The sequence below is a fragment of the Chelonoidis abingdonii genome, chromosome 5 (genome assembly GCF_003597395.2).
Source record: "Chelonoidis abingdonii isolate Lonesome George chromosome 5, CheloAbing_2.0, whole genome shotgun sequence".
Taxonomy (NCBI): Eukaryota; Metazoa; Chordata; order Testudines; family Testudinidae; genus Chelonoidis; species Chelonoidis abingdonii.
The window spans coordinates 104,984,593-105,009,060 of record NC_133773.1 but is presented as its reverse complement, the minus strand read 5'-3'; positions in this window follow the sequence as shown (position 1 = coordinate 105,009,060).

Below are 24,468 nucleotides of genomic sequence, written 5' to 3'. Positions count from 1 at the left end.
GGTATGCCCTCATTTGAAAATCTGTGTCCAGTTTTAGTTGCTTCACCTTAATAAATGTATAGCAGAGATTAATGAGATATAGGGAAGGGTGACAAAAACGGTTAATGACATGGCAGCATTTACATACAATGAAAAATTGCAGAAATCATAGTGCTTGGTGACATTGTGTGTATTTGTTCTTTTTCACTTTGCATGTAAAAGATGGGAGTAGTTGCCAGTTTTAAACAGTGGCTAGTCCAGCCTATACAGTGCCCCACCAAGGATTCTTGTATGGTGGGAGTGTTGTTTAGCCCTAGACAGGGAATTCATCCACCTCAAGCTTGGCAGCTCTGGGCCCAATAAGATCCACACAATCTGGGAAAGTCACCCAAAAGGTGAATCACCAGATGAAAATTCGTACTCTCCAACCAAATATCTCACAAATCTTTGTGAACTTCTACTTTCAGTATCTTGTCCTTGACAGGTAAAGGCATGGTATTCACAAGTAGGATGGTTTACTGTGTATGAGAGACTAGATGGTTAGGAAATGCAACCTGGAAATTGGGTCTGCACTGGAGCAGGTGGTAGTAAAAAGAGAACTGGTATAGGACTGGTGATTTGTGATGAGTTTTGTTAACTCCTTAGGAAATCATAAGGGTGAATAACCATTTAATGGCTTTCCAAGTAGAAGTGAAGGAGTTGGGTTATTTGTGGTATTGGTATATGGTTGCCCTGAGGAAGAGAAGGAAGATTTTAGCCAGAGACTGCAGAAGCTAGAGAACATGGCTGGACTAGAGGAATTACTGCTGATTATGGGAGATTTTAATGGCCATTTATGCTCAAATCAATCAGGCTGTGAGCAATGTTCTGGGACAGTTTGCGCTGGGATCACAGAACACAGTGGGTGCTACACTGCTAAACATGTACTTAGGCAATCAATGGGTGATTGCCACCATTTGGTTTAAGAAAAGGGAAAGTCGTCTTTTCACATAGCAAAGCTGTGGCGTAAGCACACACAGATTTTTTGCTAACACAACACAAGCCGTTGATGCTAATGGTCATGACTAGTAAATAAACCCATCATAAGATTTGCTCCAAGGAAAGGTGTATTAGCATGTGGCGACTGTGTGGCACAACTACGGATGAGTTTAAGGAGACAGTTGCAAAGTTTGAGGCAAGAGATACACAAATTGGAACAGCAGGAGAGAAGTGGTGTATTTTCAAGAACATATTGATATGACAAGCTGAGATGGTATGTGGATGCTCTAAACTGGGTAGACCACGATCTTATGAAGAATGATGTTGAAATGAGGAAGTGCAGAAAGCAGAAAGAAATAAGAGAGAATCAAGAAAAATTATGAAAAAAAAAACCCTTTGGAAGCAGTGGTTGCCTCCTATGGAGTCACCAAATGAGCAGTAAAGTAAGCAGTCAGAAAGGCAAAAGCACTAGCTTCAGATGAGCTGTATAATGAGTTGAACAACTGCCCTCAAGAAAATATATGCAATTTCATAAATAAGAAACAAAAGGAAGGAAGACAGCATATAGGGGGCAGACTTCTTGTGACAGGAAATAGTGTATGTAACTGGCAGCAAGACTACAAGTGTGTACTTAATGAGGTGAACCCTTTATAGGCTATATTCATTGTGTGAACAGATATTCTTGGATCTCAGTGACCTGTTAGAGGCATACATTGATGCACTACTTTTGAAGATGGCATTTGGAAAAGCAGCAGGCCTAAATGAAGTCACAGAGAGAGGCTCAAAGCCCTGAGAGAAGCTCGTGTATTCTGACGTAGGCAAGTCTTGCATACAATTTGGAAAAAGAAGAGTATCCTGAGAGAATGGAGAAAGTCCATACTAGTACGGATATATAAACAAAAAGGTGGCATACATGACTATTCAACTTACAGAGAAAATGAGCTGCTGTCTCACTATGAGAGAATCACAGATAGTCACATTTGCTGAATAATGGAGCCCATTTTAGAAAAAGAACAGCTTGATTTTAGAAAAGGAAAACAAATGACAGGTGATATGTTCATTACCAGAGAGTTTTTGGAAAAGAAACTATTGGAAAACATTGAGCAAGGCTGGGCTTTCCTGAATTTAGAGAGAGCCTACAAAAATATCTACATGACTGCTGGTGCCTCTGCAATAATTCTATGGAGTATAAGAGGAGCTTGTCCAGATGGGTTTGTATGATGCTTCTGTGACAAAAGTGGGGATGCCTTTTGATGTATTGGAGAGTTTTAAGGTGACAATTGGGCTCAGCACACCAGAGATCAACTCTTAGTCCATTACTGTTCATAATTGTGATGGACTTCATAAGTAAGCAAACAAAATTGAAGGTAGTAAGAAGTTTGTAGCAGGGTGGATCCCTGCTCCAACCCTGAAGGGGTTAAAAACAGCCCAGGAAAGGGGCCGGGGCTGGAGAAAGCAGCCTTTTAAGCTGGGCTGATTGGGGAAGTGGCTGCAGCTGGGGCCACGCCCCAAAATGAGCCAACAGCCTTATAAAGGGCAGAGAAGCCAGGAGCCCAGGAAGTCCTCTCTGCTTCAGAGGAGAAGGGCCTGCTGCTGCAAGACCAGACAAGTACCTTAGAGCTGAAAGCAGGGCGGGAAGGCCAGACGGAGCTGGAAGCCCCCTGTCTAGGAAAGCCCCAGGCGCGGCGTAGAATTAGGCCAGGATACTGGGGTTGCAGGCTGCAACCGAGGGAGGCCAAGGAACAGCAGTTCAACCCTTTGCCAATGATGAGAGGCTAATACTGTAGTCTGCCCCAGGGCGTGAGGCTAACTAATGACTGAGCAGTTGCCAAGACCCTGAGGCAAAGTGGGGATAGAGTGGGGGGGTTCCCAGGAGGGGGAAACCCCTAAGAGAAAGGGGTTACTGCCAGGGGGCAGAACCCCACATAGAAGGAGCACCGGGGTCCAGGGAGGGACACAGGGCCTGTAGCAGAAGGCAGATCACCAGCCTGCAGAGGGCGCTCCAGCTGAAAATTCGAGCTAATTCCCAGGAGTGACCAGCAGGAGGCGCCGCGGGGGTGAGTCACGCCCGGTTACAAAGTTGATCTATGCAGATGATATTAAGCTAATGGCCAAAAGTAAGAAAGATTTGGTCCATCTGATTGATGCCTAGAATAGAGAACTAACAAATTATGGCCTCAAATGAGTAAAGAAAAGACCGACTAACTATAGCTAAATTTTGACATGAAATATAAAAATACTTTCTTTTGACAATAATGGAATCAAATGTGTGATTCACGTGGAACCAGGGCAGATGATTATCAATATCGAGAGCCAACACCTAAATAAGGTTTCTGCATTTCAGTACTTTGGGGGTTGGTTAGCAGCAAATGGAGAAACTGAAAGAGAACTGCAAGCAAGGCAGATGAACACAGAGGAAGTCTGGCACAAGACAAGTGGATTGATTTATGATAAACAGATGCCTGGACTACTTAAGGGACAACTATACAAAACTATATTAGGATCAGCTCTTCGGTATGGATCAGAGTCATGGACAATCAAAGAGAGGCACTTGAGGTGACACAAATCTGCTGAAATGAAATTCTTGAGGGCAAAGGAAGGGGAGACATTGCAGGACCTCATACAGAATTATGTAATCAGAAGTGAGACCAAGGTGTGTGATATCAGAAAGAAGATGCAAGATAGGAGGCTGAAATGGTATGGGCGTGTATGATAGATGGATGAAGGGAATCCTGTTAGTGAAGGATTTGAGATTAGAGCTTATGGGCAAAGAACAAAAGAAAAATGTGGATAGACTGTATATGGGAGGATGGAGTGGATGTGGAATGAGCTTTGGACTGGCACACCTGAAAAAGACTGATCTGTTGACACAATTCCAGCTCTTTGGGAAAAGGGAAGGAAAAAGAAGAAGAAGAATAGAGATTACTGAGTGATGAGGCAATAGAAGACAGAATTAGTGAGGAATTGAATAAAAGTATTCAAACTTATGAGGAGCATATGAAAACTGATTAGTTCCCCTTTTTTACCCTGATCTATAACAAGAGAACAAGAGCAAATCCAATGAAATTCAGGGACAATACACTTAAATTCAGAAAACAAAACATTTTTTCTACAATAACAGTAAATTTATGGGGTGAAATCCTGGCCCAACTGAAATCAATCATAGTTGTGGGACCAATCAAACTTCGTGGGACCAAACAAAGCCTGGTGATTTTTGAAGGACAAGTTCTTTAATTTTGTGATCAGTTCTTTACCTTGGAGGATGAGAGGAAACTGTTAGGAAGGGACCCAGGGAGACAGCTGCATAGTACCCTAAGGTGGAGTCTTAGGTACATTTCTCTGCGCCCTGGATCAGAACCTAGTAGAGAAGATGGGCTCAGACTCCCCTACCAACTCTTAAAGAGGGAACAATAACAAAAGTCTATCCCTCCATACGGAACCTAGTTAGGGAAGTTCCTGAAAGTGGAAGGGTCAAAACGTCTAAGACTCAACCAAAGAGTGAAGCCCTTAAGCGCTTGATTTCTGAAGATATCCACATTATTGGACTCTTTATGTACCCTGAAAGGGATGGACTTGAGTGTGTGATGCTGCTGGAGGACTGAGTCGCTAAAAGGACAGAGTCTCACACAGTGAAGATATAGTAAGAAAGGGAATATCCAGGAGGAATATAACTTGTCAGACCTTGGCCGGACGACTAGGCAGCACTGCTTGTGAGTGTTACCCTTCACAAGGTCAAATAAAAATTCCATTCAACAAAAAATGAAATGTGTTTCATTTGGGGATGTTTTTGTCCTATTTTGGGAGTATTCTTGGCTAACTATAGCTATTTTTGATATGAAATATCAAAATACTTTCTTTTGACCATGAAACAAAACATGTACAATTTTTCAGAAAGCTTTTTTTCTATTTTTATTCAGCCAAAATTATTTGCCAATTTTGACCCAAATTCTCAGTTTCAGATGCCTGAACACAGCATTTTTTGGTGAATAAACTATTCACCAAAAGAAAAAAATCATCCATCATGTCTCACCAGGACATTAATAACAGAAATAACTTACAAACAATAGGAAGATTACAACATTGATGATTATACGTCAATCTCTATGGTAAATGTTGACCTCCTGCAGGAGTCAAACAGAATTTTCCCACATTCTTATGGATGTCTAACTTCATGGAGCTGTTGTTTTCCTCAGAAGCATGTATTGGCCACACAGAAGCAGCATTCTATATTAGATGGAGCAATTAGCTAACCCCTCTAACCTAGTAGGTTACGCATATGTTCTAACAAACTTGAATAAATCTAAGTAAGTGATTTTTCACATATAGAATTACATACTGAGTATGTTTCCAAATTGAGTTTGATGGTAGTTGTGCTCATGCAGGGGCTTAGGCTGTAATTTATTATAATAAAGCACATTGCATTTTTTCATGTTGAGCCAGATTCATCAAAGTGAAACTGTATCATTTTTCAAATTTGAATGAATAAATAACATCCCTTTTCATTATTTATCTATGTTTGACTTAACAAATAGCTCCAGTAATAAATTGCTTTTATATTTAAATGAAATTGGTATAGCAATTCATAAATATCAAATTATGTTATCTGAATATGCCAGTTGCTATAAGATTTGAAATGTAGTGGGAAATATCATTTGCACTGTTTCTTAAAATTAAAAAAAAAGCTATATAGAAAATAGGAATGAGAATTATCTTTAAAAAAACTTGAAAAATATAAAAATTAATAGAGTTCTTTGAGTTTGTTTCATTTGCCCTTATGCTGTGAGCTACGGAAGGGCATTATTTATTAAATTTAGCATGAAATATCAAGGAGTTATGTGAAAAGTTGTATATGCAAAGTGAAAAATAGAGAATCATACTGTTGTATTAGTTCTACATAAATAGAAGAAAAATCACTATGGAGGTGCAGTTATAGCAAAAGATAAACACTGCTTAATGTGACTTGCTCTTGTCACATGCATCTTACCAACTTGGTCAGTACTGTGAACTTTCACACGTTCCACTCAGAAGGGAGAAATTCAAAGATGGCAACTGTATCTTATTAATTCCTAGGGTGCCTCAGAAAAGTTCTGTCCACATCCCTGCACATTCTCGGCAGTTATCAAATGACTGCACTGTAATCCAACAAATGTATATTAAAACAAAATAAGATTAATATTTTTAAAATGTTACACTACATAGGATGGCTCTTGAGCTTCTCTTTTTGGCAGTCATGGTAATGACTCCCAGGTTGCAGTTGCACTTTATTTTCCATTTCACACCTAACTCTGAACTCTTCAAAAAATTCTTTTCCGAGTGAAAGGAGGTAAAGCTTGAAAATGCTGTAAGCTGAGTTATAAGGTGCCATTTTTTTCCTACTGGAATATAGTCAGGTACTTTTGGTCATAATGAGTAAAATCATACTGCACTTCACTTGATTTACCTGTTACGCTCTTCTTATTCTTTTATTTGTAATACTACTTATTATTGTCAGTTATGGAACAGGACCTCATTCTACTAGGCACAGTACAGAGGGGGAAAAAATCCCTCTCCTATAGATCTTACATGGAACTGCATGAGGAGTAAGGTGATACTGAAGTTGAATATGGGTACGAGAATCTGCCTGACCATTACTACACTGACTACAAATACATCACAGTATGTTTTGCCAGTAAGTGTAAAAGAACACAATTGTTTATATGGATAAATATGGAGATTTGGTAACAAAGAAAAAATCTGCAGATCTCCATTTTATTAAAATGAGACTGCAGTAGCTAAAAAATAAACAGGAAATAATACTACAGTATTGAGCCAAATTATTTTTCCATGGTTACCAAACACATACATTATTACAAACAAAAGACCATGTATTTCTCTCAGTCAACACCAGCAATTTGCACTGATTGAAGAGAGAGTGTAGCTTGGAGGATGAAAATATGCTATGAGTAGGGTGACCATCCGTCCTGTTTTTAAAGGAACAGTCCCATTTTTGGGGACTTTTTCTTGTATAGGCGCCTATTACCCTCCACCCCAGTCCTGTTTTTTCACAGTTGCTATCTGGTAACCCTAGCCACAAACCAACAGACTTCTGGAGGTCAGCCATGTGCTTTGTTTACTTTAGGTTCCTTTTACTCCTTTTTTTTGTACTTTGTGGCCAGTGCTCCTTTGAGATGGGAAAACAAATTGGCAGGGGGAGCAGTGAAATGCATTGCAGGGAATTTGAACAATGCCAGGATGCAAATTCATTTCTTCTGTGTGCATAAAATGTAATAACTGAATGAAGATCCTCCATCAACAAGGCCAACATTTCCTGTTAATTAGAAGATCAGAAATCCCTAAAGAATATGTGCTATATCGAAATATTTTCCTGAAAATTATCTTTGTAGACAGTTTCCCTCTTCAGAGACTTCTAGATCAATAAAAAGTTAAACTCCAAATTCTTTCACCTAAATCAAGGGAATGGCCTGAAATAGACAAAAGGTTGGGAAAGGGCAGGGAGCAGATAATGACCTACTAAGCAGGCCAAGTTTTCAGACAAAACCAAGAGATTTGGTCAGTGTGTCCTTGTTATATATTTAAAAGCAAAAAAAAAAATCACAAGAAAACTATTGTGTTTTCATCACAGTCACCTATTGCATGAGATATGACTGAGTTCCATCTGGATGAGCATTCAGCTTAAAACAATCTCAGAAAAGCAAACAGCTATCTCAAAAAAGCCCCAGGTTTTTTGTAAAACCCAAGGCTTTTCTGAGATTTGTTTTCTCAGGTCTGTTTGTCACAAACCTCCAGTTTTTCCAGAGATTGTTACATTATATGTATTGTGTCACAAACAGATTTAAGCTGGTTTTCTACAGATAACTGAAAACATGAACTCAGCTAATGGATATTCATTTCAGTGCAGCTGTACAAGCTTTCACATAATTGTTTCTGAAGAAATTTGAGGGATTTTTTTTAAAGAAAGTTTTGATTTAACTCTTCAAAGCTTAAATATACTTTGTCACTTTGTTTTTCTTAAAAGTAACGTCCAATAAATATTTTTTTCCTATTTTTCTTAACAGGAGGTGGCACTTAAAGGAATTATTAAATTTACAGCCCATAACAACTATGTGAAAGAGGTTTACTGCTACAATATATTTGTGATTAAAATTAACTATCATACAATATTCCACATCTATGATTTGAATATCTTCACCAATTCTACAGCATGTAGTTACAAAAATTCATGTGCAATCTTAGATTTCTCTTCAGTATATGATGACGGATATTATATTTGCTTATAGACCCAATCTTGTATCCATTGCTAAAACAATTTCCCTTGAACATAGATTGTAAGACCAAGCCCCTTTATTCATGAACTGAAAATCTTATGGACGAAGTCTGCTTTCTTTTACACCATTATCAATCCTAAATAACATCACTGGTGACAGTTGGGTAAGATTAGATTTAAATTAGAGACAGTATGAACAGATTTTGACCCTTAAGGGTTATGATTCATGTCCATATTTCTCAATCTTTGAGACCCAGATATATGACACAGACTTTTAAGATGTATGACAAAGACATGAACTAGACATACCTTTCAGCAAGGAATAGTTGAGAAGTAGAGCATGCTAGAGCTGTCATGAGAAGAAATTTTTCTGTACATTTCTATCTTTCTAACAACGGAAATTATACACTCATTATTTCTTGGTTGATAGTGGGTTTATAACATATGATGCATTGTTTATTACTTAAATAGTTGCATCTTAGCTTAAATTTACTGTTAATCTAAGATGCTAAAGTAGACATTGAATATATCTCTGGACACTTACCTTAGGGAAACTTTGCATACTCTCAATGCTTACATGATTGATTTATAGCTTCAAGCAAAAGATACCGAAGAGCATCTAGGAGTAGAAATGAAAGCACAGGTGAGATATTTGAGCTCTGAGGGACAATAGTGATGGGTTGTGTGCTCTTTAGTGCCTCCAAATGGCCAGCTCATGCAAACTAAGATAATTCAGGACACATTGACTCATACTAATTCAGTATATAAAGTAGATGATATCATAAAAAGTGTCTTTTTAATGTGATATTTAATTAAATGGAAAACAATATTGCGCTTCTATCCTCCTTGCCAGCCTGCCGAATGGAAAAGAGGACAAACAGAACACAGAAAAGAAAAATAGAAGGCCTTAAAACCATGTAAACATGTTACTCCTGGGGCAAATTCTGCATCGCTGCCATGCTGGAGCTGCCATTCCCATTGCTTTTCTAATTTATTCCCCGCAACAATTTCAGTTCTGGTCTAGTGACATGCTGAGTAATAATTAGCCATGCCATTCACAAAGGCCCCAATCTGGCAAAGCATTAGTTTTAATAGGGATACTCAGCTGCAGAACTTTAAGCACATTTTTAAGTGTGGTGCCAGATCATGGCCTAATTTCACTCCTAAAGATGCTGCCCTTTGTCATAGCTTGTTTGATCCAAAAATTCCAGGGTTTTGGCTCTCTCTGGTCTCCCCAAAACCTTCCCTGGAGGGACCCCAAGACTCAGACTCTGAGTCTCACCACAAAGGGAAATAACCCACTTCCCTTCCCCCTCTCTCTCCCACCCAGACTTTCCTCTCTGGGCTAACCTGAGGGTACTGATGCAATCTCTTTAATCACAATACAAGAAGCATGTCTCCTCTATTCCACAAAGAGACAAACCCCAAATACAAGGAAACAGAAATGATTCTATCTCTCTTCTCCTCCCACCAATTCCCTGGTGCTGCAGAGCTTACCCCTCACGTAGATCTAACACAAAGAGAATTCCCCTTCCCTTCGTTCCTTAGGGCCTACCCAGAGAGAAAACTCAAACAAAAAGTCTTAAAAAAAAGAAAGAAAAACACACATGAACATATCTCTGCATCAAGTTGACCATACACAGGGCTATACTTAAAAGAAAAATATGAATAAACAGACTTATTCAAAAAGAGATACAATTTAAACTTCCAGCAAACTTACACACATGTAAATACAAAACAAAACATATAAAAAGCCTATTGTTTTGCCACTTTGTACTCACAACTTTGAAAACTGAAGATTAGAAGCTTGAAGATAGAAAGAAGCCTCCCATAGCCGAGAGACAGACAAAAGACACAGACCCCAAAAATTCCCTCCCTGACTTTGAAAAAATCCGGTTTTCTGATTGGTTCTCTGGTCAGGTGTGTGGTTCCCTTTGTTAACCCTTTACAGGTAAAAGAAACATTAACCCTTAGCTATCTGTTTATGACACCCTTAAGGGCATGTCTACACAGCAAAGAAAAACCCACACCTGGCCCATGCCAGTCAACTTGGTCTCTTTGAACTTTGTCATTGGTATGTAGACCAATACCAATGGGGCTGTTTCACTGGTATGTAGACTCCCAGACTGGAGCTGGAGTCCAGGCTCTAGGACCTTGTAGGCTAGGATGACCTCAAAGCTCTGGCTATAGTCTGAGCCCAGAAATCTGCACAGCAATGAAACAGCCCTGAAGCCCAAGCCCTGTGAACCTGAATCAGTTGGCATGGGCCTGCTGTGGGCTTTTTTTGATGTGTGGACATACTTTTAAAGTCTTGTGTGCTTGACATACATGAGAATATAGTATTGTCATCTTCTCTGTGGAGCTTTTTTGTTGTCTGCATTGTTGCAGACATACTTGCTGACAGGTATTTTGAAATAATTACCAGAATAGTTGAAAATGGAATGATTATATTGTGTTGTTTTCACAAATAAAATATGCAGAATTTTGCAGAATTTTAAAAGGTACATAGAATTTTTATTTTTTTGTAGCAGAATCCCTTCAGGAATAACATATAAAAATAGATTTCAGTGTGGTAGCCATGTTAGTATGTATCAGCAAAAACAACAAGGAATCCTTGTGACATATTTGGCTATAATATATTTTCTGCTTACTGTATTTTTCACTCCATGCATCTGATAAAGTGGGTTTTAGCACATGAAAACTTATGTCCAAATAAATTAGTTAGTCTTTAAGGTGCCACAAGGAATCCTCATTGTATAAGAGAGTCCATTTAACTTTGGTTCTATCTTCTGTTTTATCTAAAATTAGTCTTAAATATTATATTCATTTTAAATGACTGCAATATCAGAAACAAGGCATTACAGCATGGAAGTCAGCTGTCCTAAAAAGTTGTGTCAGGGCCAAAGAAATCAACAAAGAATTATAGCCTTTAAGGAATATAAAGATTAATGCCCTTCTTACCACTTTTCTTAAGGATTACTAGCCTATGTTGGTCTCTAATTTCAAGCATTTCTGTTTTTTTTTCTCTCAAGTCATAGTTTCTGTAGAGATTCAATGCACAAAGCCTCACAGAATCTGCATGCTGCTAGCTAATAGGATATGGGACTGGGTTAGAATTGTGACCTGTCCTTATGAACCCATGCAAGGGAGAGAAGTCTTCACAGAGGAAAACAGCAGTGTGATTATGACTCCATCCTGCTGTCCACTTTAATGCCATGGCCAGCACAGCTGAGTTGGAACTGATCTGACACCAGTTATCAAAGCTGACAACTTCCCTCCTTGGAGTAAAGTGTAGTGTATTGGTTTGAACAGGCGAGGGACCATATTTTTGCCCCAAAGAAACACTGCATAATAAACTCTAACTGCATATCAAATTGTCTAATGATGTGATAACTAAAAGAAGCATCAGTGGAGAACATAAGAACTCTATGGGCTATTTCTGCTTATACTGTATCTTAGATGCTGTGAGGTCTGATTTTCAGAGGTGCTGAGCACTTTCCTCAGCTCCCATTGGCTTCATTTGGAGTTATGTGCCTGTTATCTCTGAAAAAGCATCACTCTGATGTATGAGAAGCCTTTAATTATACCTTTATTTGGCAAGTGAGGAAGTGTACTAAGAGGTTTGGCCACCTCTACCAACCTGAATAACCTGTGACTTTATGGATAACTAATGAACGAAAATAGGATTTCATGAAATCATCTGTTATACTCAGTTCTTCTCTTAGACTGAGTTGTACTCACCATTCTGATTGAATTATGAGAAATACGCAGTTCCTCGTGCTTCTGTAATACATCTTGCTGGAAAACAGTGTAAGTCCATTTCTGCTCTTAGTTTATTACACAACTCCCAGTGAACACAAAGGATCTGAGGACATATCTCTCAGGATAGAACATGGCTGTAAAGCAGATAGGATTTATGATTCTCACAGACAAGTTGCCAGCTCATGCAAAGTTCCCATGTCTCAACTGAACACTGACATATATGCATCTGGGATCAGGCTGACTCACCTGTTTGTTAGTATTGTTAAAATAGATATTTGAATTGTAATAATGTGTTTTGTGTTTAGAATTTATTGAATGCTTCTGAGTTGCTGTCTGCACTAAACTTACTTATAACATCTGTATCCCTTCTTGTAAGATAATATTTAAGACTTGCATTGTGAGCCTCTGTGATTACGTAAATCACCAGACAGAAAAGAGACATTAACTAGTGTGAAGGGCTGATCTTCCACAGGTGTTACCTGTTGTCCAAATAGGAAAGTGCATCAGCACCAGATAGACTATTGTGGGACATTGACGAGGACAAAAGATGTTGGTTGTTCTGCCCTCCCCACCCTGAAGACAGGTCATGCAAGTGGATTCCTTCTGTCAGCTGAACTTGCAGCTGAGATCACAAGGGAGAAGGGAGATAAAACCCCTAACACAGAGGAACTTCATTTTCTATGTTGTCTGGACTCTTGCAAGCAAGTTTTCTATAAATAAGCAAGATATCCCTAGCTGCTTAGCCTGGGTTAGCCCTACAGGACATATAGAGCTTGCTTATTATAGAAGTTTCTATAACTTTTTGAAACTTAAAATGATAACATTTGTGTGTATCTTTGTTTACCTGCTTTAACTTTGTAAATAACTTGCTAGTTTCCTTTTCCAACTTAATAAATCTGTATATAGTTTATTATAGGATTGGCTACATATGTTGTCTTTGGTGTGACATCTAAAGTGCAATTGACCTGGAATAAGTGACTTGTCCTTTAGGATGGAGAGTAACCTGAATATTGCTGTAATTCTTGGTGTAATGGACCATCTCTCACAAAGATACACTCACTTGAGTGGAGAGAAAGATCTGAGTATCCACTGTCTTTAATTATACCTTTATCTGGCAAATGAGGAAGTGTACTAAGAGGTTTGGCCACCTCTGCCTAGTTGAATAACCTGTGATTTGATGGATAACTAATGAATGAAAATAGGATTTCATGAAATCATCTGTTATACTCAGTTCTTCTGTGGCTCCATGTTTATTCTGTTATAGTACCTGTGGAGTTTATACTCGATAATTGGTTGATGAAATTTAAATATAGAACTCACATCTAATTTGGGGTTTGTGCCCTGCTTCCTAAGGTTTGGTATGCCCTGAGGTTGGTACGCACACTCTTCAGACACTGGCAGGTAGCTTTATAAGTTTATCTCCCCTGTGCCCCCTACTTCCAATACAGAACTGATTCTCAACCAGGGCTTTGTATAGCCCTGGAGGTATGTGTACTCCTGAGGGTAAACAGAGGTCTTCCGGGGGGTACATCACCTCATTTAGATATTTGTCTAGTTTTACAGCAGGCTACATGAAAAGCACTAGCGAAGTCAGTATAAACTAAAATTTCATACACAATGATTCATTTATACTGCTCTATATACTATACACTGAAATATAAGTACAATATTTATATTCCAATTGATTTATTTTATAATTATACGGTAAAAATGAAAGTAAGCAATTTTTCAGTAATAGTGTGCTGTGACACTTTTGTATTATTCTGTCTGATTTTGAAAGTTTTTAAGTGAAGTGAAACTTGGGAATACACAAGGCAAATCAGATTCTTGAAAGAGGTACTGTACTCTGGAAAGGCGGAGAGCCACTGCAATACACCATCTGCAGATTTTGTTAACATGCTACTTCCAACTTTTTTTCCAATTATTAATTGTCAGCAAGGATACTACACTGGTCCTGTGGTATCCTACTGTAGTCAGCTTGTTCTCTACAGAAAATGTTTGTGGCAAATATCTTCCCTTTTAACTCACCCTCCCACACACCCCCCCCATCTCTTTTTACATAGAGTTCCAATATCATACATTTTCTCTCTTCTCATCTCCCTACAGTGTTGGTGCTGTGAGCAGCAGGCTGCATTTGTCCCTTTCTTCTCCGATAAGCCTTTTTAAGGTGGGAATGAGTGGGTTAGACCATGCTACACTTCCATGCTTTTGGTGAGCACTTCTTTGTGTGAAGGTGCTTATTAGAACACCTGTAATTAATAGTAAGGAGTCTGCTTGATTTGCTCTGTCCTAAAGAAGATGGCTCCACCTGTAATTCAGACATTAGCAGAGATCAGACCATTTGGTTTATTTTATTCTTATCTTTTAAAAAAGCACAAATGGAGAGATTAATTAATTTCATAAAAGTTTATAGTCATATACATGTGCTATAGTTGTGGCTATTTTGGCTGTATGCAGTGCAGCCTGTATAATGCTGCATGATATTTGAATAAAATGTTAACATAGACAAAATAAAATGCAGCATTATACCATTAATGTTTTATCTATATTATGATTGTATCCAATTTGAACATTACTGTGCAAAAAGCAGTGTAGTTTTTGCCCTACTTTTACTGTATATTAAATATATAAATTTGTATATATAAGATATTTCAAACAAATCGGAGTCATAGTTCAATTTTAGACTGCAAGAAATTGTGGATGCTTTTATTCAGTGCTTTACATTTGGAATAAAAATTTCTGACACAGTATCTTTGACATTTTTTCAGGGTGGTAAATGGAGAACTATTCTGGACTGTGGCTTTAAGAGAATCGTGTAGAGGAGCTGGTATAATGATATATTATATAATATATATATAATATAATATAATATATATATAATATAATATATATGTGAAAATTTAGAGAATGTGAGACATCCCGGATATATATATAATGATATATGTGAAAATTTAGAGAATGTGAGACATCCCGGTTATTTATTCCGTTTATACATGATTGTTGGCCTTGAAACATAAAGTAATGCCATGCAATTTACTTCTTTACTGATTGACTCATTTTGGTGAGTGCTTATTTTATGTCTTCATTCACATAAAACAGCTTATCAAAGTTATCTTTCTGTATACACTGCAAATAACAGGTTTTTTTCCCTGCCACAAACGTAATAGGGGCTTAATCCTGAAAAATACTGAGCACTCTGCCCTAATCCAGGGAAACATTTAATACATACTTAATTTTAAGCATATAAGTAATTTATAGGGCTACTCACATGCTTATGGTTCAGAATGTGCTTAAGTGCTTTACTGGACTGGGGTCAAAGTGTTCAGCGGCTTGCAGGTTTAAGGAGGGAAGTACAATTTCATGTCAGAGACATTCCCACATGCAGGTCCATTATTGCAGATCTGAAAGGAGAACTTTGCAGTGAGCACTGATACGTGAGCTCTGCTCCTGCTCAGTGGAAGTCAAAGAAGAATTTACAAAGGGAGTAAAATCAAATCTCTGGTGTTCATAGAATATTAAGGTTGAAAGAGACTTTAGGAGGTCATCTAATACAACTCCCTGCTCAAAGCAGGACCAGTCCCTAAATGGCCTCCTCAAAGATTGAACTCACAACACTGGGTTTAATAGGCCAATGCGCAAACCACCAACCTATCCTGTTTAATTGGATGGCATGTATCAAATGTACCAGTCTAGTACTCTTTCCTGACCAAACAATGACTAGGAAACACTTATTTTAATTTTAGACACAGTGGTTTAGGCAACAATTTAAAACATCATAATCCCACTCTGTTCACATCATTACGGTTATGTCAGCACTTCTTATTTTCAGAGATTTATGGCTCAGTCATAAAAAAAATTGTTCTGAGCTATAAATCACACTCTAAAAACATGTTTTCAAATATGGTNAAAGTAAGCAATTTTTCAGTAATAGTGTGCTGTGACACTTTTGTATTATTCTGTCTGATTTTGAAAGTTTTTAAGTGAAGTGAAACTTGGGAATACACAAGGCAAATCAGATTCTTGAAAGAGGTACTGTACTCTGGAAAGGCGGAGAGCCACTGCAATACACCATCTGCAGATTTTGTTAACATGCTACTTCCAACTTTTTTTCCAATTATTAATTGTCAGCAAGGATACTACACTGGTCCTGTGGTATCCTACTGTAGTCAGCTTGTTCTCTACAGAAAATGTTTGTGGCAAATATCTTCCCTTTTAACTCACCCTCCCACACACCCCCCCCATCTCTTTTTACATAGAGTTCCAATATCATACATTTTCTCTCTTCTCATCTCCCTACAGTGTTGGTGCTGTGAGCAGCAGGCTGCATTTGTCCCTTTCTTCTCCGATAAGCCTTTTTAAGGTGGGAATGAGTGGGTTAGACCATGCTACACTTCCATGCTTTTGGTGAGCACTTCTTTGTGTGAAGGTGCTTATTAGAACACCTGTAATTAATAGTAAGGAGTCTGCTTGATTTGCTCTGTCCTAAAGAAGATGGCTCCACCTGTAATTCAGACATTAGCAGAGATCAGACCATTTGGTTTATTTTATTCTTATCTTTTAAAAAAGCACAAATGGAGAGATTAATTAATTTCATAAAAGTTTATAGTCATATACATGTGCTATAGTTGTGGCTATTTTGGCTGTATGCAGTGCAGCCTGTATAATGCTGCATGATATTTGAATAAAATGTTAACATAGACAAAATAAAATGCAGCATTATACCATTAATGTTTTATCTATATTATGATTGTATCCAATTTGAACATTACTGTGCAAAAAGCAGTGTAGTTTTTGCCCTACTTTTACTGTATATTAAATATATAAATTTGTATATATAAGATATTTCAAACAAATCGGAGTCATAGTTCAATTTTAGACTGCAAGAAATTGTGGATGCTTTTATTCAGTGCTTTACATTTGGAATAAAAATTTCTGACACAGTATCTTTGACATTTTTTCAGGGTGGTAAATGGAGAACTATTCTGGACTGTGGCTTTAAGAGAATCGTGTAGAGGAGCTGGTATAATGATATATTATATAATATATATATAATATAATATAATATATATATAATATAATATATATGTGAAAATTTAGAGAATGTGAGACATCCCGGATATATATATAATGATATATGTGAAAATTTAGAGAATGTGAGACATCCCGGTTATTTATTCCGTTTATACATGATTGTTGGCCTTGAAACATAAAGTAATGCCATGCAATTTACTTCTTTACTGATTGACTCATTTTGGTGAGTGCTTATTTTATGTCTTCATTCACATAAAACAGCTTATCAAAGTTATCTTTCTGTATACACTGCAAATAACAGGTTTTTTTCCCTGCCACAAACGTAATAGGGGCTTAATCCTGAAAAATACTGAGCACTCTGCCCTAATCCAGGGAAACATTTAATACATACTTAATTTTAAGCATATAAGTAATTTATAGGGCTACTCACATGCTTATGGTTCAGAATGTGCTTAAGTGCTTTACTGGACTGGGGTCAAAGTGTTCAGCGGCTTGCAGGTTTAAGGAGGGAAGTACAATTTCATGTCAGAGACATTCCCACATGCAGGTCCATTATTGCAGATCTGAAAGGAGAACTTTGCAGTGAGCACTGATACGTGAGCTCTGCTCCTGCTCAGTGGAAGTCAAAGAAGAATTTACAAAGGGAGTAAAATCAAATCTCTGGTGTTCATAGAATATTAAGGTTGAAAGAGACTTTAGGAGGTCATCTAATACAACTCCCTGCTCAAAGCAGGACCAGTCCCTAAATGGCCTCCTCAAAGATTGAACTCACAACACTGGGTTTAATAGGCCAATGCGCAAACCACCAACCTATCCTGTTTAATTGGATGGCATGTATCAAATGTACCAGTCTAGTACTCTTTCCTGACCAAACAATGACTAGGAAACACTTATTTTAATTTTAGACACAGTGGTTTAGGCAACAATTTAAAACATCATAATCCCACTCTGTTCACATCATTACGGTTATGTCAGCACTTCTTATTTTCAGAGATTTATGGCTCAGTCATAAAAAAAATTGTTCTGAGCTATAAATCACACTCTAAAAACATGTTTTCAAATATGGTGTTTTCAAGACTTAGAGTTGTACAAATTTTTTTTTCTAAAGTGCTACTTTCAGATGCTTGTATTGTACTCAGACATTTCAGAAATGGAACCTTTTGACTATATTTGGCTCAGAAATTCTAAACAGATGTATGTAGTAAAGATACTTTGAAAGATTTAATCTGTCTTCTTTCCTTTTTGACTTGTTACTCTTACATCTGTTGGCTTTGTAAACAATCGCGCTCTTCTGTTTGATTCAAAACAATACCTTTTGAAGTGGAATAATGTTTAAAGCAATGAGGCTAAGAATCAGATATGTTTCCCTCCGAAAACAGATATAATTTAAACAGAAAATAACCCATAATATGATATGATTGCTTTAATATTGTGAAAACATTTTAAAATTAAAAAAATACTTCAACATATTTGTTTAAAATTCACTTTCAATGTTTTGATTTTTTACTACAATTAGCTTAATTTTCAAAAACAAAGTGGTTTTGAGCCAGAAAATGACAATTTTGTTGTTTTGAAAATGTCAAAATGAAATATTTTGACAGCTATGAAACTATTTCCCAATTTTTTTTAATTGGGAGATTTGTCAAAACCCACCCTCTCTCATGAACAGTTTTGGTTTTGATTATTCAAAAACGGGTGTCAGTCCAAAAATGCACATTTCTACACAATTTGGTTTTCACAAAAAATATTTGACAGGTTTTGTTTTCTGTCCAATGTAGAATGAAAACAAGTTTTGAAACTGCAGAAGTTGCCATGAATTTTAATTGTTGTTCTTGAGTTATCTGTATTAGCTACAATGTCTGACCCAGTCACACAGTTAGTCAGGCGCTGATCCCTCAAACACTCCTGTGTTTACTTTTATGCACATTCATTGCCCCAGTTGTGTTCCATTGAACACACACATTATTCACGTGTGTAAGTGTTTGGGGATCAGGCACTCAGTTATAATGGGCCTGATCCAACTCTCTTTGAAGTCAAAGGGAGCTGGATTGAGCCAAAGGGAGTGATTCCAAGAAAATACTCTGCTGGATTCTCAGCAGGTGCCAATTTACTGGTTTATACCTGCAGAAGATCTGGCCCACTGTGTTTAACAGTAATACGGAAAAACCTTAGAAGGTCTCTATCATGAGTATTTTCAGTAGCCCCAAAATATTACGCATTACCACAGTCTGCTCTCACATACTATAGCTGAATGATACGACAACAATAAACTGTAATGTAGATATTGCAATGTATATATTGCATACAGGCATAATGAATTTGAATACTTAAACTATAATTCCTATAAGTGGTGTTGCTTATGAACTGCTGGGTTAGAGTTTTTTTAGTCATAATGTCAGCAGAACATTTTCCACTGTCTATAGCACAGCATATAGTAGTCTGTGCTATAAAATATGGTTGGATGATTATAAGCTTTATATATAGTAAAACATCTGCGCATTCACAATAATGACTTTTTATATAATGTATTCTCATTAAATATTATATAAATAATGTTGCTTTTATATGGTTCCTATGATGAAATGTATCATTTTAAAACCTTAAAAATATATGGTTGATAATAACTCTTTGACAGTGTGGCTCTGTCTCGTTCCCAGACTGAGATAATTGTTTAAAATCACAATTGAATGATAAGATTCCAAAGAAAGCCAGACTCGTAATCACCTAGAAAAAAGGAATACACTTACTGGATATGTATAAACAGGTTTGTAGACCAAGAGTGTTTGTTTTCCTGGTTTCTGGATTCTTTGTATTATGCAGTGATAATATTTATATACATCTCAAAATATACTTTGAGGTTATGCAGTTGGGATTCTGTGGGTTCTAGAGTTACCAGTAAGGCAACTGAGGGGGAGTAAAGGAACAAAAGTCCGTGGGGAATTAATACCCTTATATTATCCATGGATTTCACTTGTGCACCTTGTACTGCCCTTGAAGGGTGTAGGAGACCACTGATGCAGTAGGAAGAACCTAAAGGCAGCCCAACTATGCTTCCAGAAGGAAAGGGAACAAAGAAATAATGTGAAGACAAGAGATTCGCTTTATATGTTCTCTGAGATTAATGGAGTTGAATACTGATTTCTGCAGTGATCTCAAAACTTCATAGGGCTTGATCTTTTGTTTAGTCTTAATTTTCTGTTAAAAAAATCCCCTGGGTATGAGTCAGCATCTTTATGCAGTGAACCTCATAGACTTCCCTGACAACTTTGAAATCTTCCCCATATTTGTGGTAATTTGTGTAGCTGCTTTAGTCAGTGTGTGAGGCAAGATGCTAAAAAGAAAAGAAAATGCTTGTGAGCTGCAGGACAAAAGCTGTGAAGTCTCAGTGAAGCACACATGAAAAGTATTCAAAACTCAGTAAGTACTGGTAAGGATTAACACTGATTTATGATGAATGGCTTTGTTTGTTTGAAATAACATCTAAGTTCACAGAGAGCAGCTTTACTGAGAAATACAATCCTCCTACAAGGAAACCAAGTCTGCAAAGGGTAAGTGCAATTATACAGTATCAAAATTTAAAAACAAAAGAGGAGTTTATTATTTCCTTCCAGGTTTCTTTCTTTTTAATAATCCACATCAAATTCTGCAATGGCACAGGCCAGGTGGAAGTTTATGAGCAAAGGTTATAAATAATTGACTGAACAGCCTTGAGTTGAGTAAAAAGCAGCTTCTAGCAATGAAGCTCTAAGAGATTTCATCTATCCCAATACTCTTGAAAGGATTATAGCAGCAAGAAAGGCCAAGTGAGCATCTTATCATTCCATCAGCATTCATTTTTCATTGTGGTAAAGGAGTGAGTGGCTGACATAACATGGAACAGTCTCTACAAATTGTTTAAGAACTATGAGGAGAAACAAAAAGGTGCATCTTGTAAATTGAAATTTTAAACTACATTTGTTTCTGCTTTTAAAATATGCATACAAACAAACAAATGGACACAGATAAAAAACATGAACAGATTTGCAACAGTTGAATCTCAAGGCATTTTCTTCTGGATGCCTTAACAAAATGTATTTATTTAACATGATCACATATAATAAAAATTAAATGACAAATATTCAACAATTTTGTGAAAAAATGCCCTGCTGAACAATTGATAGCATGATAGTAATAGAATTGAAGGTCAGAGGGTACCATTCTGATCAGCTAGTCTGACCACCCACAGAATTACACCCAAAATAATTCCTTTAGCAGATCTTTCAGAAAAAAAAATCCAACCCTGATTTAGAAATTGCTAGTGATGACAAATCCACCACAATCTCTGGTAATTTGTTCCAATGGTTAATTACTCTCACTGTTAAAAATTATGCCTACTTCCAATCTGAATTTGTCTAGCTTCAACTTCCAGCCATTGGATCATGTTATACCTTTCTCTGCTAGATTGAAGAGGTCATTGTTAAATATTTGTTCCCAAGGTAGGTACTTATAGACTGTAATCAAGTCACCCCTTAACTTTCTATTTGCCTATTACTATAAAACATGTTTTCTAATCCTTTAATCATTCTTGTGAGACTTCTTTGAATCCTCTCCAATTTATCAACTTCTGTCTTGAATTGTGGGCACCAGAACTAGACACATGACTCAAGCAGCTATTGCACCACTGTCAAAAAAAGAGTAAAATAAGCTGTCAACTCCTACTTGAAATTCCTCTGTTTCTGCATCCAAGGATTACATAAACCTCCTTGGCCAGTGGGTGCTCATATTCAGCTAATTATCCGCTACTCCCCAAATCTTTTTCAGAGTCACTGTTTCTCTGGATAGAATCCCTCATGGCATAAGTATGACATAGATTCTTTGTTCCTAGCTGCATACATTTACATTTTGCCATATTAAGAAGCATATGTTTACGTGTGTCCACTTTAAGAAGAAATTGAGACCTCTCTGTATCAGTGACATGTCCTTTTCATTATTTACTACCCCTCAACTTTTGTGTTATCTGAAAACTTTATCAGTGATGATTTTATGTTTTATTCCAGGTCATTACTAAAAATGTTTGATAGTGTAGGAATCAGTCCCTAGGAGACTGACCCCTCTAGAAATATACCCATTCTATGACAATTCCTCATTTACAATTATATTTTGAGACCTATCAGTTAGCCTACTTTTAATCCATGTAATGCATGCCATGTTAATTTTATATCTTTCTGGTTTTTTAATCAAAATCTCATGCAGTGCCAAGTCAAATGTCATAAAGAAGTCTAAGTATAGTATATGAACACTATTACCTTTATCAGCCAAACATGTAATCTCATTTAAAAAAAAAAATCAAGTTAGTTTGACAGGATCTATTTTCCATAAACCCGTCCTTCAATTTTTTATTAATTGAGTCCTGTATCAGCCACTCCATTATGCTGCGCAGGATCAATGGTGTCTCCTCAATGTTGCCAAATTATCAGGCTTGTAATTACCCAGGTCATTCCATTTACTCTTTTTAAAAATTGGTACAACACTAGCTTTCTTCCAGTCTCCTGGAACTTCCCTGTTTCAAGACTTATTGAAAATCAACATTAATGGCATAGCAAGCTGCTCAGCCAGCTCTTTTAAAATCTGGATGCAAGTTATATGAACCTTCTGATTTCAGAATGTCTAACTTTAGTAGCTTCTGTTTAACATCCTCCTGAGATATGGAATGGAAAAAATGTTATAATAAACATGATTACATCATCTGTTTTCCCCCCAAGTATAGAACAGTAATATTTATTGCACACTTCCATTTTTGATGTGCTTTTTTTTAATAATAAGTCTACCATTTCAAACTCGTAATGGATCATTGCCACTGTCAGGATTCTTTTTGTTCCTAATATTTTTTTTAAAAAATAATTTCTTCTTGTCCTTTTCTCTGCTGGCCATGGATTTCTACTTGTTTCCCTTTGCTTCCCTTATTAATTTTCTCCAATTCCTAGCTTCTGATTTATATTAATTATTATCAACTTTCCCTTTCTTCCATTAGCTATATTTATTATTCATGTTTATTACTATTTTTAGTTGCATTCACTTTCCCCTATACCAGGTCAGTTTTTCAAATAATTCCTCCTCCTTCCTCCATGGTGGGATTGTGGATTTTGGGGCATCTAGTAAAGGATTCTTAAAAAAATTTCTATGCTTATTCACATTAAGGAAAACTTCCTGGCAGATCTCTTAGATGGTGAAGTAGTCTTCTAAGGGAACAGATGGATGGGACTGTATGATGTTTGCGGATGACACTTAAAGCAGAACGTATGCCTGCTGGCTCTGTAGTTGCTCAATGCATGTTTCTCCACACTAAAGCATCTTTTCATTTCAGTATACCAGTTCAAGTCAATCATGAAAAATACATTTGACAGCACCAATAGGTCACAGATATTTAAAATACCTACATAGCTACTCCAATAGGCATAGGCCTTCAGTATGCTCACTAGTGGGCACTAGAATACAATTAAGCACAAACTTGACCACTTTTAGAAAGAACAGCAAGACTCATCTCTCTGAAAAGGCTTTCTTAGCTGATTAACTCCTGATTTCCTTAGTGATGGGGTACAACTGTAGGCAGCAAGGGAGTGTGGTATTTAGGGTCTCTCTTACTGAGTTCTTGAATGTCTCAATTGAAACCTTATAAGACAATCAGACACCATCTGTGTTAATTTTCATAAGAATTTCATTCGTTGTTACTCATAATTATATTGGCTGAGGCCCCAGTTCAGCAAATACATAACTTTAACTATGCAACCATTATGCCATAGATTAATGAGGATACTAAGATTAGATTTAAAAGAAAACACATGTAAAGTTATAAAATATAACTATGGATTTAAATTAAACTTTGCCAGTTTTTGGAACATCTACAAACTTGATGAACTTGTTGAGTGTTTGGACAATGAAGATAAATGAGCAAAAACAGTAAGGGGCTGGAGTGACTGGTTAATGATGGAAGATTAAAAGACCTAAGGCTCCAATCTTGCAACTGACTGTATGTGGACAGACTTCTGTACCTGCTGTGATGGGGCAAGGTCAGATGGCTACAGTAAAGTACTGAGAAACAGGTATGTTAGCCCCAGGCTAAACAAATCCCTAGTACCCTGGTAACCAAATGGCAGTTGCTCCAGGTTAATCAAGGCACCTGGAGCCAATTAAGATCTTTCTAGAAGGCAGTAGAGATAGCTACTTTAATTAGAACACCTGCAGCCAATCAAGGCAGGCTAATCAGGGCACCTGGGTTTAAAAAGGAGCTCACTCCAGTCAGGCAGGGAGGAGCCAGAGGAGAAGGAGCGTGTGTGAGGAGCTGGGAGCAAGAAGGCAAGGAGCTGAGAGTGAGAGAGTGTACTGCTGGAGGATTGAGGAGGACAAGCATTATCAGACACCAGGAGGAAGGTCCTGTGGTGAGGATAAAGAAGGTGTTTGGAGGAGGCCATGGGGAA